The following is a 19,523-nucleotide window of genomic DNA, read 5'->3' as shown; positions in this document are numbered from 1 at the left end:
TACTACTTGTATTGATATACTCTATTAATCTAAAAAGGTGTTGCCTATGACACATATACATTTTACATCCCTCGGGGAATATCTAGAACCTTGTCTCTAAATATTTTGGGGGTTTTGAACATTTCCTTAAGAGAAATACACATGAACACAACACTTAGCATCCATTTTCTCTGTGTTCCCAGATGCTGTATTTGAAGCCCAACTATATTAAGTCTTGGTTGGAGACCTTTTATGATCCTCAGAAGACTTATAAAGGAGTTTAGCAAAGAGCAAATGAGAGTTTAGTATGAATAGAGCAAAGGTTTTCCCCCTACAGATATATTATCAGTCTTTGGATGAAGCGGGGGAATCCCTTGAAATAATAGTCAAGATTTTTTTTTTTTCTCCATGTGCATACAGAAAGAAGCCATCATATTCTCAAAAGGATCTCTACACAAAACAAAAGAAAAGATGGTCTGTTAATAATGAAAATAGTCAGATGGTTACTGAGAGGCCAGAATCCAGGAAGAGGAATTGCTTGTTCAGAGTAAAAGTATTTGTTTTACTAAACTGGTGTTACCTCTTATCCTTGCTTCCAATGCCACTGGGTCCCTCCCTCTAGCCCCCACCCCAAGTGGTCTCGACTGACTTCTACTCACAAATAAATAGAGTCCTACCAGTGCACTTTGGATGGAAAGAGATTAAAAAATAAAAATAAAAATTAAGGTAAATTTCTCTCTATGGGAAGGAGATTAACAGTTTTTTCAAGTACAGAATTTTAAGATTAGGCAGAATCCTTTAATAAGTGAGGTAATTAGATGGTCAACTGCTCATTTGCTCTCAGATTCATCTTCTCTCTTCGCCTGCTCTGCATTTCAGGAAACTATCTTCCAGACTCTCTTGTTTTCTTGCAAAGTGAGGCCCCAATGGAAGAGCGGACGTTAAGAAAGGGAAGTCAAACATCCCAGAAAGGGCTGGCCTCCTCCACTGTGCCAGTGTCTACTGGGCAGTTCTCTTTATGGTCCCAGCTCCCACTGTGCAACTGTTCATATGGTTTAGCTCCTGCTGGATAGCCCTGGCTTCTGAATTCTGGAAACACCTCCTCCTTCCTTTGTTCCTTCAGCTCTAGGGTATGGTACTTTCTATTGTTAATGATCTTCGGTTTGTCTTATCATCTCTTGTTTGACTTTCATCTCTTACATTTCTTCACTTGAAAGATCTACAATGGCTTCTATTTTCCTGGTTATACTCTGATTATTGTAGGTAAACTAGTTGTAGACATGCTGTTTCTGATGCAGGAGACAAAGGAATCAGCACAAGTATTCTGGAAAGCAAATAGATCTGAAATATTAGATGGAATAGTGGTATGGTATAAAATTTCAGATAGAAGATGTAAGTGTAAATTTTGGGGGGGACAATACGGGCAGGTGCCGTGACTCACTTTCATCCAAATCTGTAGAATACCTTTTATCTTTTATTATTGTTTTTACTTTCAAACTATTTTCTTGCTGCATTTTGCACTATAAAAACTACAGCTTTTCCTATGTCAAGTTATATAACCCCAGAATACTTCAAGAACATAAATTGCCTGGGATTGAATAAAATTCTTTTTCATGGCTTTGAAGTGAAGGGACCATGACATGAGTGCAGGTATCACTTTATAAATGCACAATTTCAGCCAAAGAAAATATGTAGATAAATAGACCTGCAGGTTTTGTACATTTTCCTCTATGAGGTTCAGTGGGTAAGCAGCAGTCTGGAACTCCAAAGCCTTTGAAATATCCTCTACTCTACCCCTCATGTTCAGTGACCTTGAAGAAGTCACCTAAATTGAAGGCAACTCTGGCTCAGGAGAGAATGATCAAGTGTCTGGGAAAGCAATCCATTTTCAGGTAAAACAAGCTACAGAGATGTTCAGTTCTAGGAAAACTTAGCAAACAAAATAACATTTGGATCTGTCCATGTGCATAAAACCCTCTAGAGAGTTCTCTCTATTATTATAATCAGTCATGTTTAGTTATCTCTATTTATGTTGATGCATGGGGATTTATATTTCTAACACCCACTCCCATTAGCTCTATAGGCCCTCTAGAGAGAAATTCATTTTACAAATTCAAAATGATTGCTTAGTTTTCATTTGAATTACATTTCCCATCGTTTCCCTTTGCAATAAATGTCAGCTGGTTAATGCAGAAAACACCAAGACTTAGGTTAAAATTATTTGCAAACGTGCAATTAGGAATTGACTGAAACAGTTGTCTACTTCTGTGTCTGATGAAAGCATCAACTGCCATCTTCAGCACTGTATGCCAGATTTCCTAGCAAAAGGTTACATTTCTCACTGAAGGGGGGACTTTTCACGTAAGCCTGACCTTGTTTTGAAGAGAGCTGAACATCAGAAGACTCACTCTGGAAATCTCATAATCTCATCACATCAGAGTTTGAGTCAAGTTGCCATTAGAATGAGGTGGTAAAATATTTTGCACATGTGTCACCCCTTCATCTTCTGTTCTTGACAGATATTGACAATCACTTGTGGCACTTTTTCTCACCCAACTCTTTAATCCAGTGTTTTCAGGAAGTCCTTACCAATTGGTTGGAGCTTTCATAATTGACATAATTATTCTTTAGACTTGCTTTGGAAATATCACACAAGTCCTATAACACAGGGTTGACATCAGGTATTTATCTTAATATATGGCTCTCAGACAATTCTAGCGAATCATGTCTCTCAGAAAATATTATTGTAGGATTTTTAACTTGACAAATCTGGAAGAGAATGCTTGTGAAATTTGTTGGGAGGACAGCAGAGAAGATTGTTTCTATTTCATAGTGATTGGTTTTTGAGACCTGGACGCTATTTGGGTATAACGTCCCATTATTTGGGTATTACACCTATGTTAGAAGTAGGACATGTATGATAGTGGTTATTTAGTTTAGTTCAGTGAGAAGAGACAATGTTTTGGTTTGATATAAAATAGATACCTTCTCACTTGATTTTTACCCTCTTAAGTTTTAGGTCTTTGTGCGTGTGCAGCGGGGGGGCATGCTTAAATTTACGATTACAACCTGGATCTCTGAGAGAGTTTTAGCAATCACCTGTTTGTAGAGTTCATTCAAATAAATATTTATTAATTGATTACTCTATACCAGATACTGTGTTTGGTCATTTCACTGCAGGTCTATAAAATGGGGATAACAATGCTTATCTTGTCCACCACACAAGATTGATGAGAGGATTAAACAAACAAATGATAGAAAAGCATTATTGAAATATCAAATATTATTTTGTTATAGTCATATTTTAATGACAATTATGACGTGATGAGGTAAAAGCTATAATAAGTATTAATCATTAATATGGAAATGTGAGGAAAAGGAAAAATAATAAGAGATTGTGTGGGATTACCAAGAACAGTCTGGAAAAACGGAAAAATATTGTTAAATGACAAGGGTGACTATGCTTAATACCAAACAAGATTTTTACAGGACTAATTATTTTGGATGAACTCCTTATAGATCATTTTCTGTTTCTTTTAGGTAATCAAACTATTCATAGTGAGATCTGAACAATTCTTTCACATTTAAGGTGAAGAGAAAAGAAATGATTTTCTCAAAATTTAGTTGTTATTAAAGAAATTCAATATAAAGAGCAAGTGAATTATACTATTTGTATCAAACTGAACTCAGAATTGCATTGTATTTTACTTATATTAAGCTGAATCTGAGAAGTATTCTCAGAGTATTTGTCAAATTACTAAGAATCAATTATTGAGAATAGTTCTCAGATTCAGCTTAATATCAAAATAGAAAGCACTCATGTAATAAGCGTATATATTTATATATATATATATAACTATATGTATGCAGTATCAGGCATAAAAATGAAACTAGTCCAATTGTTTAAAGATGAGCAAAGTAACAAAAGGAAACAACCACTCAAATGAATAATGAAATACGTTTGCTCTATACATTTATCACAGCTTACTCAATCAGAATTAAGAATTCCAAAATAGGAAAACTTTAAAACTGTTTATAAAATCTTACTACTGACAGTAATATTGAAATGTTCTATAATCCAATAGAATCTAGAGATACTTTTTAATTGACTTTTAAAAAATATTTTTGATACAACATGAGTATCAGAAATCAGCTTTCCAGAAGAGCTATTAAAATAAAATGGAGTGGCTGTAGTTGGAATAAAAGCCACAAAAATAACTTTGCTATTTAGACCTTAAGGTAGAGCAAGGTTATTCAAGAACTACATTGTTTTTAGTAAAAATCTATTCTATGAGGGTGACACTTAGTGGGACACGTTCCCTGTCCCTTTGGCTCTAGCTTCCTAAATATTCTAATAACTCAAGTAAACTGCAGGGACAAACAACACAGCTATGAATGTGTCTGGAGATTCTGCATCTGCCTTCCTTAATCAACTTCCTTTCCTGAATATGAATTGCAATAATGAGTCAATTAACGTCCTCAAATGCCAATGAGATGCAAAAGAGATTGGTAGTGGTGGTGGTGGCAATGCGTTTCGGGAACCGTTCCAATGTCTGGATTTTAACGAGAATCACACACTGAGCTCACAACTGATTATTTATCTCATGCAAACGTGACTGCCTGGCGCTTCCCCCTGCAGCCTTCCCCATGGCACCCCCAAGAAAGTAGGCAAACCAAATTTAACCTTATTATCAAGAAAATGTCTTTGGTTTGCAGCCATTATTCCTAAGGCTTCACTTCTAACCTCTTTACTCAGATGGGAAGACAGGCATTTGATAATTTCACCTATCCATGTTCTGCATTGATACTTTACACATATTCTGAAATTGTGACCCTTTTTGGCATATGCTAAAAAGTAATTAGCAATCTATTTTCAAATCACAGCCTCCAGCTGCTATTCCTTTAAGGTACATTTAAATAGTTTATTATAATTTATTTTCTTCTATCTGCCAAGTGCTTTAAATATATTACTATATATCAAAAAACATTTTTTGTTTAGTCTTTTTTATTGAGATATAATTGACATATAACATTGTATTAGTTTTACATGTACAACATAATGATTTGATATATGTATATATTGTGATATGATTACAAAAATAAATGTAGTTAACATCCATTAGCACAGATAGTTACACATTTTTTTTCCAAGATAAGTGTTATTATTATTCCCATTTTACAGACAACAGAACTGAGGCTCAGAGAGAAGTTTATACAACTATTGAATAGCAGTAGCAAATTTTGAAATCCTGCTTCTCAACCTTCATGTCAATGTTCTTTGAACCATGAAAAAATTTCCACAGCTGTGCGAGATTTAATTTCCCACCTGTTTACATGGAATTTAAGGAAATATTTATTAAAACTCCAAATTTATCAAAACAGCAATTCTCTATCTTTTATTAAAAATCCTTCAGGTTTAATGAATATTAAATGCTCCAGTGCAATTTACCTCTCAGATTCTTTGGTTTCCTCATTTAAAAAGCCTGGACAGCTGGCTGACCACTTGGCAAACACAAGACCCCCAAAGTAAAATGATAACTCTGGCCGCATGTCCACTTTTCCCTGACAGATTGGAACCCCTCACTGGCCATATTTTAATGAAAAAACTGAACTACTGAAATTCAGTCATATGCTTTCTTCCCAGGGAGTAGAGAAGTGTCTTTCTGAGGAGCACGTAGGCATCCGTAATAAAATCTGCCATGCCAGAGTGACCAATTTAAAGCTCGTTCTTCTGAAAATGTATCTTTCCTACCTGTAGCACTAAGCAGAGTGAACAGAAAGACACCATTTAGTGAATTTCCACAAAAGTCAAGTTATTCCCAAGTTAAGAGGAATAAAAAAAAAAATCGATACCAAGGTAACAGCTTTCTTTGCACAAATTATTATGCTATTTTAGCAATGTCTTGTGTGGACTTGTGACTTCAGACATGTTTAGTTTCTGATTATTGTTTATCTCTCAGTTATGGAAAAATTCTTACATTTTGGAATGAGGAACTTTTTTCCGAATAACCCTTTTTTGCAAATGCTGATGCTTATCTACTTAGTGGAAAGTCTAGAATGATTCTCTCATTAAGATGCATCCTAGAAAATAAAATAAACTGCATTTGAAATGCAGTTAAAAGCTGTGTGTGTGTGTGTGTGTGTGTGTGTGTGTGTGTGTGTGTGTGTGCGCGATTATCTATGCTGCCTTTACATGTTTGATTATGGAAAAGGGAAAAGTACTATGACCTTTCATTCATTGAGTGTGCTCTCTATCAAATATGGACTGATGTAACAGCACACTGTGGTCTCGCCACCTTTCCTAACCAAACGTAGAGCTTGTATTAATAAGTGTTCAGTGACCATGCATCCTTCTGCAACATACCAGCTTAGGGGCTGAAGACATTATGTTGGAATGATGTAGGATGTTGGCTCCTTCAAAAACAGAATACCTAGCAAGATTTTAGTTTAAATGCTTTAGGGATTAAATTTTGCAGACAGAGATTGGTTCACTGTACTTGAACTTTGGAAACCCCTACAGAATTCCAAAACAAGATTACATATGATTAGTTCTTAAGAAAAAAAAAAAAGTTATACCTTTGGAATACAATATAGTACAAAACAATGTAGCTATTACCAGGTGTGGCAAAATGATACCCAGAAAAGTAAACCCGCAAAGGAATTCCAGAACAAGTCGCTACTGCAAATAAATCACATCTTCACTTGCTTCAGTTATTTTCAAGATTATATTTTAAATTACAGAGCACAAGCAAGGGAAACGAAAAAAAACAATCTTCTTATATTTCAATGATGTGGCCTGGAAGTGGTAGCTAAATAGCTCTTTACACACATTACTGAATAATCTATACACTCGAATAATTAAAAGCAACAGTCCCGGTTTACTCATAAAAAGTTCTTCCAGAGTCCCCTTCAGAGTAGTTACAGATGTTCCTCTGCTTCCAATCTAAATGAGCTTCAATAAAATGTATTTTACAACCCTCCTTGGTACATTTAGATTCCTAATGAATGTCAAAAAATTTCCCCTTTCCTTCAACCCTATTTAAACAAATTGGAAATGAAGTTCTTTACCTTTTCCAGAAATAACATAATAGTTTAATCTAAAAAAAAACTTTTTATAAAAACTCATGTCCAGCTTAGTTCCCCACAGCTCTTCAAATGTGGCTCTGTAGAATATGACTTTAAGCCAGGTTTTTATTTTATAAGACCACATAAAAATTGGCACTGAGGGAACTGCGGGGTGTGGTGGGGTTGAGTGGCATAATGGATTTCAGGTACTTTGTGATTTTAACCTAACACAGGTAGAAAACTCCTCCTTACCAGATCTAAATTTCTGAGGTCTGAATTTCTTTAGAATTTCTGAATAAACTCAAGTGAAGATGCTCACTAAACTAAGAAAGAGGTTTACACGATAATGACCAGTGGTTAAGGAAATAATGACCAGTGGTTGAACTCGAAACAAGCTGCAGCAGTTAATTACCATAGCCATCTCCTGTATGTGTTCAAAAAAGTTCAATATGGGACCTTTTGATAATATATTCAGCAAAATCTCACTTTCTGCAAACTGGCTTTTTCCCAAATTCTGCCATCTGATCTGTTTTCTGCTGGTGCTTTTCATTCTCTCATAAGGCAGGTGGTCAGAATTGAGCAGACAAGTAGTCACCTCATGGTCAAAAAGACGTTTTACATTACAATAAATTGACCCCATAACTATTAAATGTTTTTTACTGTTCTTGGAGCACAATCAACATTTTTAAAAATGTATGCTCATTCAGCAATTAAAACAATGATTTATTTATTAATAAAATGTATTCACATAGATTCTGATGAAAAGACCACTAAAGAAATACAAATATTAACAGAGAATACTGCAGTTCTATTCTTTCCAGAATCTTCATTTTCCTTAGTAAGAAAAATAATGTATTTCAAATGACTCTGATACTTGAATTATCAAACATTGAAGTGATTAAATCAAGAAATATTTACATCGGTGAGTTGGTAATTCACGAACTTTTTTAATTTATAAAAGCAACCGCTCTGTCATGAATTAGAAAGACACATCCACTGAACTAATGTTTTCCTAAATGTTTTATGAATCATAGGAAAAGTTGGCCATTGACCGAAATAAGCAGTGGAGAGTTAGAATATACCGCTAAGACTCTGAATAGAATATAAACTACATCAATTATCAATTTAAGTGTACTGTTTAAAATTTCTCAAGGTAATTTTTTTTCTTGATAACATAATTTTTCTGCCACATACAATTGAAGCATAAGGTCTCGTTCACAAAATGTATAATCACTCAGGATTATTGTCTAAAATTGTAAAAATATTTAAATTGCAGCAACATAACTAAAATACAGCTATAATTGCTTGCCAGTTAAGTGCCAGATAACAACTTTGGCCAGGGTTTCATTACCACTTCAGATTTCTTCATGATGCACAAGTGATGGAGATAAGGCTTGATAGAAGCAAAGATCTCTGGAATGTCTTCACCTTTTGGATTCATCCTTTAATTTCATAAGGAGACGAATAGATAATTGCACATTTTCAATCTGGGTGCCTTAAAAAAATCATGTTTTCTAGTTTTCCCATCATCTACTCTGTTCCAATCATTTTGGCTATTCCAATCATTCTTGCTGTGGTTTGGACACACTAAGAACACAACTGTCTCAGGGTCTTTGCACTTGCTTTTCCCTCCAGCTTCCATGCTCTTCCCCCTGATTTTAGTATGCCTCACTCCCTCACTTCTTTCAAGTTTCTATTCAAATATCTCCTCATTGGAGAGGCCTTTGCTGCCCACACATTGTAAAATATTAACTACCCTTCTTTCCAAAACCATCACTCTCCACCCCTTTACCCAGCTTATTCTTCCTCTTGGCCCTTAGTACCATTTTATATGTTATAACTTTATTGACTTAATATTTTACTGTTTCTCCCACTAAAATTTAAGTTCCACAAGAACAGGAACTTTGCCTATTTTGTTCATTAGTGTAACTCAGCACCTGTAATTATGCCTGGCATAAGGTTGGGGCTCAATAAACATTGCTTAAATGAATGAATAAAATCAACCTCAGATCCTTGGAGAAACGATTACGACTCTCCTATAAGAATCTCATGACAGAGGGATTGTTATATAGTCTTTATTTTTTAAATGACATCTGTATTTGACTATTTTTAATTTTTATACCAATGGTTCACTTTGAGGACTTATTTTTTGTTTGTAAGGTAAGCTGCTCTTTGTACAACTGAGAGATTTATTCTTCTGAAATATAACCTCATAATTCCTGGAAGACTGTTCACATGACCCTGGATTGCTGGAATGATAATCAATGCTCCATTATCAATGTTCCATCTGTTATCTTTGGGTAATTGGACCTCATTATCAAAAAATCAAAAGAACCTCTATTTTTATCATTTTTCCCTTTCTAGATACATGTCCTAAACCTAAGGAGAGCTAGAAAGAAAAGCCATGACAAAGGCTTGCCAAGAATTTCAGAGTCGTCTTATACATGTTAGATGTCTCTTCATTCAATTTGAGAGAATTAGGAAGTTTCCAAAGACTTTTAATTTGTAGGAGTTTGGAAAGACGGGCTATGTGTATAATTGAAATGTTGGAAGAATCTGTACAAGCATCCGGCTGATGGTGTGATCACGGTATATCTTCCTAGAGTTGCTTCCCCTTACTTCCTCTTTTTTGCTTCACATTCACATAAATTCATGGAACAGTACTTGAGATTATTGCCTCTACTTTTTAAATAATTCAAGATGTACATTTGTCAGCAATATTAAATTCTTTGGTCACATAATAAACCCCAGATTATGTCTTTAGTGTAGAACTTGACATATGATATTTGGGTATGGACTTGTGTTTGAGTATTTCAACTGTGAGTTACCAGCTATATGATTTTAAATAAGTTCCATAATTTCTCTGTAAAATGGATATAACAACTACCTCACAAGTTGATTGTGAGAATTTAATGAGATATTATTTTAGAAATTCAGCATTATATACAAATTACACACAAGTAGTCTTTGAACATATATTAATTTCTTTCACTTTCCTTCCAAGAAGAATTATTTGGAGAACCTTCAAAAACTCGCTCTTTTTTGATACTAATGACAATATTGAAATTAACATTTTTTTATTATCAATTATAATATTAGCTAATATTTACTGGATATTTATTTTGTAAAAGTACTGTGCTAAGTAAAATATGTACAGTATCTCCTTTAAGCCTCACAACAACAGCACAATGGAGGTATTGTTCTATTTTTCTCATTTTAAAGTTGAGAAAACTGTAATTTGTAAAGGTCAAATAAGTTATTCAAGGTCACATAGGTCCAAAATGACAAAGCATGAATCTGAGTCCAGGTCTTTCTAATATTAAATTACATTTTTTAACCACTATGCTATACTGCCTATTTTATGGGTGTCTTGAACAATAGAGTGTTCGAAGGCATAAAGATATATAAGGATAGTAAGTACACATACTGTATATATTGCATGTATATATGAGGTGTGATCAAAAGATACAGTGGATGTTTAAATTTTAAAAAAAATATTACAGTAAAAGACATTGCCATTAATCCCTCTCAAAATACTCCCCCTCACTTTGAACACACTTATCCCATCGTTCTTGCCACTTTCTGAAGCATTTCTGGAAGTCCTCTTTCGTGAATGTCTTTACTTCATCCTCTATCATGACAATGCTCCCTGTCATGCATCGCTTCTGGTATGGCAATTTCTGTAAAATAAAAACATTATAGTGTGTCCTCATCTACCTTATTTGGATCTGGCATCCTGCAACTTCTGACTCTTCCCCAAAGTCAAAATGATTTAGGACCTCGAGGCAGCCATGATAGCTCAACTAAAGACACACACGAAAGAGGACTTCCAGAATTGCTTCAGAAAGTGCCAAGAAAAGCACTAGGGGTAGTATTTTGAGGGGGATTAATGGCAATGTGTCTTTTACTGTTTTTTTTTTTAATTTAAACATTTACCATATTTTTAATCACACCTCATATACTATACCTATTTAATTCCATTCAATTGCAAAGAAAATTTATCAATTAGTATTAATATATGAGGTTGTATTTTTTTTACTTAATATTTATTGGGGTGATGAAGGTTAATAAAATTACATAGGTTTCAAGAGTACATACAATTCTGTAATACATCATCTCTGTAATACATTATGTGTTCACCACACAGAGAAAGTTCTCCTTCTATCGCTATATATGTCACCCGGTTTACCCAGTATATGACAGTTTTTGTTGGATGCTGTCATATAGGCAACTATGAATATAACCTTTGACTTCAAAGAGCTCTCTATGTGTTTTAACATATTCTTTTTGTGCCTGTAAATATCAGATTGAATTATTGAACTGAAGTTTAAAAACATTTTAACAAATATATTAATCATACAAAATTAGTTCATGGAAAATTATTCCTAGATGTCAAGCTGGATGCTATCAAAAACTTATTCTTCATGAAGCAGAGGACATCAAGTAGAAACTTTTAGGGGATATTAGAGGCAAAACAATATTAGTGACTACAGTGATCTCTGTATATAGATACTGATTCCTAGAACATTAGAGTTAAAAAGGAAGTCCACGATTTGTGTTGATTTGTTGTACTTGGACATGGCAGGTCTTTGATAAACAAATCAATGAAATATTTATTCCAATCTTACAACTAATAGATAAAGAAAAGAAGCACTAGAATCATGAAGGAACTTGGCCACATTTGTGTGAAATTATAACCAGAATATAGTATTTTGATTTTCTACCCTGTGGTTTTCCTATTATCTGTAAATTATTTCCATGGATACAGAGAAGGAAATGAATATCTGGCTAAATTCATAGACTTTTCAAAAGGTAATATTACTCATTGTCCAGGTAGTGCTAATCGAAAATGTCTTATATCTGTAGTTTTCATACTGTGATTTGGTGTTTATAATCTGCATAGGTTGACATATTCATTCACTCTACCTTCCATGAATTTAAAGTTACTCAGATGAGAAAGGGGAACACATGAGCTGTTTCTTCTGTAAGTCCATCCTCAAAAATTACCACTTATAGAATCACCATTTTATCAGAATAGGCCATGAGTGAAAGGAACATTTAAAATCAATCTGATCAATTAAAATTTTATTTTTGTAAGAGAAACAAATTGCAGTGGAGGAAAAGCACATGGTGGTTTAGAATAAATTGCTTCATCCTTTTGTTCTTTTGAGCAATTAAATGACACGGCATTATTGCTTTGGGGCTTTCAATAAAGAATCCATAGAAGTGCCTGGGATTGGTCACTTTGGAGTTTGGTAATTTATTGCTTATGTTGGGCATCTCACACTTTCCTCAACTAGACTGTTCAATACACTCCCCTCAGGTGATCATTATTGCCCTCACTTCTCATGCCCATAGCAAATATTAGTAATTTGTCATGGCTTTCTTTGCTGTTGAACCTAAAAATGGTCGCAGAATTCATATTAACATGGTATTCCAGGTAACCAATACCAATTGATCAGCATTTTTATGCGTGATGAAAGTTATTTGCCCTTGCTGGTACAGCAGGAAAAACTGAGGGTATTAAATTAGAGGACTGAGCTCTAGTAATAATGCTAATTACTGCATAATTCTGGACAAAATAGTTAACCACCCAATGTTTCAGTTTCATTCCCTATTGTGGGGACAGAGTCCCAGAGAGCAGTTTCCAGGCTCTCGGCCTCACGTGGAAAGGTGCTGGCTCAGGTAGTAGATGGCCATCAGCTGTGACTAGTTGGCCATCAGCTGTAACCAGTTAGCCATTAGCCACTAATATAACTGCTATGGCTACGCTAGGGGGTTGGTTGTTGGTTGGTTGGCAGAGAAGTAGATGGCGGGTTGCAGTTAGCAAGTGAGGTTGGTTGGCAGAGAAGAGGATGGCAGGTTGTGGATCGTGTGGCTCCTGCTTCCTGTGTCTCCAACCCAGCCACCAGCGACACTATAGTGGTATGACTCCCCTATCTATGGCTTTGTGGGTGTTCCTTTTTGGCCTCACCATATCCTGTGTTCTTATGCGGGGAGCGGGCACTGAGACCCTGCATGACACCTATATAATGGAGAAAATAATTACTTTTATAATAATTACTTTTCTTAAGTTATAGGACAGTTGTAAGGATAAATGAGATTGTGTATGTAGACATCCTTAGAGAAAAATGGAAACCTCGAGAATATTTATCTAATCTAAATTATAATTACCTAAGTATGGAGAATTCCCTACCGATATGCAAATCCAAACATCTTCTGGTTTTTTGCTTCTTTTACCTATAAGGTCTCCTTTTCTGTATCTATAAAATGTCAATAGTAATACTTACAAAGGTATTAGGAGGATTAAATGAAAAACATATGCAAGAGGCCCTATTTATAATATACTTTTGGCAGAATTCAGACTTGAGAGATTGTCGTTATTATCCTTCTCACTGGCCGGCTGTCTGGCCAGTGCTAGCAAAGTTATGGTTGAGTCGGCTCTGATCCCTCAGCATAAATGAGCATGTTAAGGCTACATCAACATAAAAACTGGGAGGATCTAATGTACAATATGGTGACTATCATTAACAATACTGTATTATATTCTTGAAAATTATTAAGAGAGTATTTTAAATGTTCTTGCCACAAAAAAGAAATGGTAATCATGTGAAGTAATGGAGGTGTTAACTTCTGTGGTAATCATTTTGCAATATATAAGTATTGTGGGGACAGAGCCAGGAGTACAGTTTCCAGGCTCTCGGCCTCACATAGAAAGGTGCTGGCTCAAGTAGTAAATGGCCATCAACTGTGATTGCATGGCCATCAGCTGTGGCTAGTTGGCCGTCAGCTGTAACCAGTGAGCCATTGGCCACTAATATAACTGCTGTGGCTACGTTAGCAAAAAATGGGGGCTAGCAAGAAGATGGTGGCTGAGCCTGCAAGCCATGCAGTGAGGGTTGCGAACAGTGTGGCTCCTGCTTCCTATGTCTCCAACCCAGCCACCGGCAAGAATATAGTAGTATGACTCCTATGGCTCCATGGGTGTTCCTTTTTGGCCTCGTCACAACCTGCGTTCTTATGTGGGGAGCAGGAGCTGAGACCCCGCAGGCTGCCCCGCACGACAAGTACATCAAATCATCATGTCGTATACCTTAAACTAACACCATGTCATATGTTAATTATATCTCAATAAAGCTGGGGAAAAAAAACAACAGGAAATAAAATCTGGTGAAGATTTGGTATTCTCCTGATGGTCATGTATAGGACTTGTTATGTTAGTTTGATGATTCATTCCAGAAAAAAGGTAGATGAAGTGAGAAAGGAGGGGTATGTATGCTGAGAAATGGAGGGTGAGATGAGGTCAGTGGTAATCCAGAGAGCTACAGCTTTATGGCAGTTAAAACATGACGATGATATCACCATTGGCAGAGCTAGTATATATTGCAGGCTTACTAATTGGTAGGCACTACAGTAATTGTTACATATATGATCTCAGCAATCCTAAGCAGGCCTATTTTACAGACATGAAAAGCAAGACCTGGACAAGGTAAATAAGTTTCCCATTGTCGTAACTTGGAAGACATGGAACTGGGATTGAATTTAGACAAAACTGGCTCGTATTCACATGATTAATATAAAAGTCAGGCTGTGGCTCAATAATCTATTAGATTTCTTAGTGAAAAAGAAAAGAAGATGGAAAAATGAGGAAAGAAGGCCTTTAGCAGTACAGTTACCAGATAAAATAGAGAATGCCTAGTTAAATTTGCACTTTAGTTAAAAAATAAATATTTTAGAATAAATATGTGCCAAATATTATTTTTATTTGATACATGCACATACTGGGAAATGCTTTACGATAATAATGTTAATTAATACATCCTTTACTTCACGTAGTTACCATTTTGTTGTTGTTAAGGTAAGAACATTAAAGCTCTACTCTCATAACAACCTGTAAGTATATAATACATTATTGTTAACTATACTCACCATGCTGTACATTAGATCCCTGGAACTTATTCATCTGATAATGGAAAGTTTGTATCTTTTGACCAACACCACCCCATTCCCCTCACCATTCAGCCCCTGACAATCACCCTACAACTGTCTCTATGAGTTTGACGTTTTTGGATTCCATGTATAAGTAAGATTATACAATATTTGTCTTTCCCTGTCTGGCTTACTTCACTTCACTTAGCGTAAAGCCCTCAAGTTTCATCCTTGTTGTCAGAATGGTAAGATTTCCTTCTTTTTTTATGGCTGAATAAAATTCCATTGTGTGTGTGTGTGTGTGTGTGTGTGTGTGTGTGTGTCACATTTTCTTTATTCATCTATCAGCAGAAATTTAGACGGTTTCCATGTTTTTGCTGTTGTAAATAATGCTGTAATGAACATGGAGGTGCAGGTATCTCTTTGATAAATAGTGATTTCATTTCCTTCCAATATATCCAGAAATGGGAGTGCTGGATCATACGGTAGTATTATTTTTAATTTCTTGAGGAACCTCCATACTGTTTTCTATAGTGGATGTATGAATTTACATCCCCACCAACAGTACACCAGGGTTCTGTTTTCTCTACTCATCAGTATTTGTTATCTCTTGGTTTTTGTTTTTGTTTTCATGTTTGTTGTTGTTGATAATAGCCATTCTAACAGGAGTGAGGTAATATCTTATTATGTTTTTTATTTTTTCTAGTTTTTTAATTAAATTTATTGGGGTGACATTGGTTAATATGATTATATAAGTTTCAAGTGTACAATTCTATAATACATCATCTGTGTATTGCATTGTATGCCCACCATCCAAGGTCTAGTCTACTTCTGTCACCATATATTTGACCTCCTTTACCCTCTTCAACTTCCCCCCACTACCTTTCCCCTCTGGTAACCACACTTTTATTGTCTGTGCATTGTGGGTTTGATTTGCATTTTCCTGATGATTTGTAATGTTTGTTGAGCATCTTTTCATGTACCTGTTTGCCATTTGGATGTCTTCTTTGAAAAAATGTCTATTCAGTCAGTTCCTCTGCCCGTTTTTAATAGATTGTTTGTTATTTTGCCGTTGAATTGTGTGAGTTCCTTATATGTTTGGATATTAACTCCTTATCAAATATGTGATGTGCAAATATTTTCTCCCATTCTGTGGTTTGCCTTTCTATTGTGTTGATGGTTTCCTTTGCTGTGCAGAAGCTTTTTAGTTTGATATAATTCCAATTGTTTATTTTTGCTTTAGTTGCTTGTCCTTTTAGTTTTATATATGAAAAATCATCACCAAGAACAATGTTAAAGAGTTTTCTCCCGGTGTTTTCTTCTAGGAGTTTTGTGGTGTCAGGTCTTATGTTTAAGTTCTTAATCCATTTGGAGTTAACATAGGGGTTTAATTTAATTATTTTGCATGTGTATATATCTGGTTTCCCCAAAACAATTTATTGAAGTGACTACCCCTTTTCCCATTGAGTATTCTTGGTTCCCTTGTCAAATATTAGTTGGCCATGTATTTATGAATTTAGTTCCAGACTCTTGAATCTGTTCCATTGTTCTGTGTGTCTGTTTTTATGCCAATACCATACTGTTTTGATTACTATAGCTTTGTCATATAGTTATGAAATCATGACGTGTGAAGCTTCCAACTTTACTCTTCTCAAGATTGCTTTGGCTGCTGCAGGCTTTGGTGGTTCCATATGAATTTTAGGATTATTTTATTCTATTGTGGAAAATGCCATTGGAGTTTTGATAGGGATTGCACTGAATATATAGATGTCTTTGGTAGTATTTTAACAGTATGAATTCTGATCCATGAACATGAGACATTTTTTCCATTTATTTGTGTCTTGTTCAATTTCTTTCATCAATATCTTATAGTTTGTGGTGTATAAGTTTTTCATTTCCTTGGTTAAATTTATTCCTATGTATTTTACTGTTTTTAATTCTCTTGGGAGTCTATTTTGCTAAATTTGGGAACCTTTTTAAAGAGGAAACAGCAAGAGAAAAAGAAGATTTTACTGGGTAAAATATGCACATAAAGGACATTTTCTGGAAAACATTAGGAGAGGCAAAATTCTTAATTATGTCTAATATAGGCTACGTGATCTCTTTGCTTCAAGAAACAAGAATACTTGCAGAAAATATCCATTTTTTTTCCTGAAAAAATGTTAATTTTTAAACACTTCTTTAATTTGGGTAGTCTTTGAGAATCTAACAGACACTATGGATTGTCTCTCCAGAAAAAGCTTATACCTATGCCCATACCCTTCCCCCAAAGTCAGTAGAGACCATATTAAAAGCCCATGCTGCAAAGCATTCAGTAGGAGACAGCATGGCTTACTCGACAATGTGCCTTGAAGTCAGAAAAATGTCTCACATAGTAGTAGGCTAGTAATTGTTTAACACCTGCCTCTTGGGGAGGAAGGATCTTGATTTACAGCATTTGCCAATTTCTACAGTATAAATTCCCACTATGGCTGATTTCAAGCTGCCTGCATAGCATACCATCACTCAACAGAGTTGGGAAGAAATGCACAGTAGCATACCACTGCTCAGTATTCCATACATATAGATACATAAACAATAGATGTGAAAAAACCTCAAGAATATAGGTAATAGTAAAATGTAATAAAGTAATTAGGATGTGATGTTTTTAGTATTTATTACCTTTGTTTTCAATGTAATGTTAAGTTTATATAATTTAACATTATACAATAGCTATGTTGAACAATAACTTGCAAATTTCCTGAAAATTTAACTAGCCGCTCTCACTGATTCAGCACATCACTGGCTTGGCTCCTGATGAAATAGATAAATAAGTCTCATTGTTGTCATAAAAATTGAAGAGAGGTAATATATGTGAAGTACTTAGAAGTTTCTGAACAGAGCAAGTAATTATAAATGACAACAATTGTTGTTATTACTATTAATGAGCAATTTTATTCACAAGAGCTGTGTTTCTTATTTTAGTGACATGAGAGAATTAATATTCCTGTGTAATTTTTCTTTTACTATTCAATAAATAAGGAGAAAGGGTATACTTTGTTCCTTCCAGTGCCTAAGGCATGTTCTGAAAGTAAATTCAATTTTAAAAGATACACACATTCACTCACTTTATGATAAATGAGTCCAACAATATCACACTATAAATGGAACTTGGCAATTTCAATACAGTATACTTCATACGTGGCATTATATTATGTTTACCTTCCCATGGAATGGTATATAATTTTCTTCAAAGCATACCAAGGGTTTCTTCGGCACTGAAGGTTACTTACTTACTTTCTTTTATCTGTACCATCTGCCAATTTTAGGTGCTTAGAGAATAAATTGGATCTCAATTTATGTTCATATGCTCTCATTAGAACATTAGAACAACAATCTTTGTAGTTTTTTTAAAAAAAATATTCATTAAATAGTATATTTTGTCTTGTTTTGTTTTGTTTTTTCCTTCTCTTCCTAAATGTGACATGAATATTAAAAGTGCTATCGTGATGTTTCTACAGGCTCCCTAACCATTCAGACACAAAGAGGGAACAGAAACATCAAGGAACGTATTTTTTTTAAGTTTCATAAATTGCCTCTGTGTTTCTATAATATTTCGATAGACTGCAGACACTGTGTTTCTCTCTATTACTCCCCTTCAGCGGAATGAAACTGCCAGGACCCCATCTATAAGGTCATCATTTATGGAATAACCACAAATGTGATCAATCAAGTCCTTCCAATGGAGCAATAGCCAGTATGACCTCAACAGACTTTGGCTTTTGGAGCCAGATCTCTTTAGTGACAGACATAACCCTGGTGGGTCGGAAGCATCCTTCACTGCTCACTCTACCATCTGCCACTGTGGAAACTTCATCATTAAAGGCAGAGTTGTTGCTGGACAAATTTGCAAGTGGTTTTGAGAGCATTATTATTGCACAGAATGTTACCATCTGTAAGTAGGCAAATCTGAATTACAGTGTATGTCTACCTAACTTTCTTTCTCTATGTATATCTTAATAGAAAATATTCATGCATTAATCTCAAAACTGGGAACATTTCCTTTTGTATTTTGGAATTAGAGCCTTGTAAAGGGCCTCCAGAGCTTAACTTCCTACTTTTAAATACATCTACATTTAAACCATCACAGATCAAAGAATAATTATTTTATTTTGCATTTAGTTTTCTGTCCTTTTTCACAAAGTATTTTTAATTGATTGATTTTACTCACTTAAAAGTACACTATTCTGTTATCAAATATTCATATTTACATGTATGTATATACGCTTTATAGCTTTTTAAAAATAATATATAGTATATTATTTTTTTAAATAATATATATTTTAATTTTTTTGAAAAAGATTTCAATTATGTCTTTGAGATAATACCACCTGCCCTCTTGCAACTTTCAATACCATGGAATAAATTGTAATGATTATAAAAACAACGTAATGAAAACACTAAACCAGAATTTCTAATTCATAAGCCAGGCACCGTTTGATATATATAATATGTATGACATACATAGGTATGTATGTTTTTATATACAAAGATCAGACAATTAAGTTTTC

The sequence above is a fragment of the Rhinolophus sinicus genome, linkage group LG02 (assembly GCF_036562045.2).
Source record: "Rhinolophus sinicus isolate RSC01 linkage group LG02, ASM3656204v1, whole genome shotgun sequence".
Lineage (NCBI taxonomy): Eukaryota > Metazoa > Chordata > Mammalia > Chiroptera > Rhinolophidae > Rhinolophus > Rhinolophus sinicus.
The sequence above is the reverse complement of the archived record's forward strand: the minus strand, read 5'-3'. Positions refer to the sequence as shown.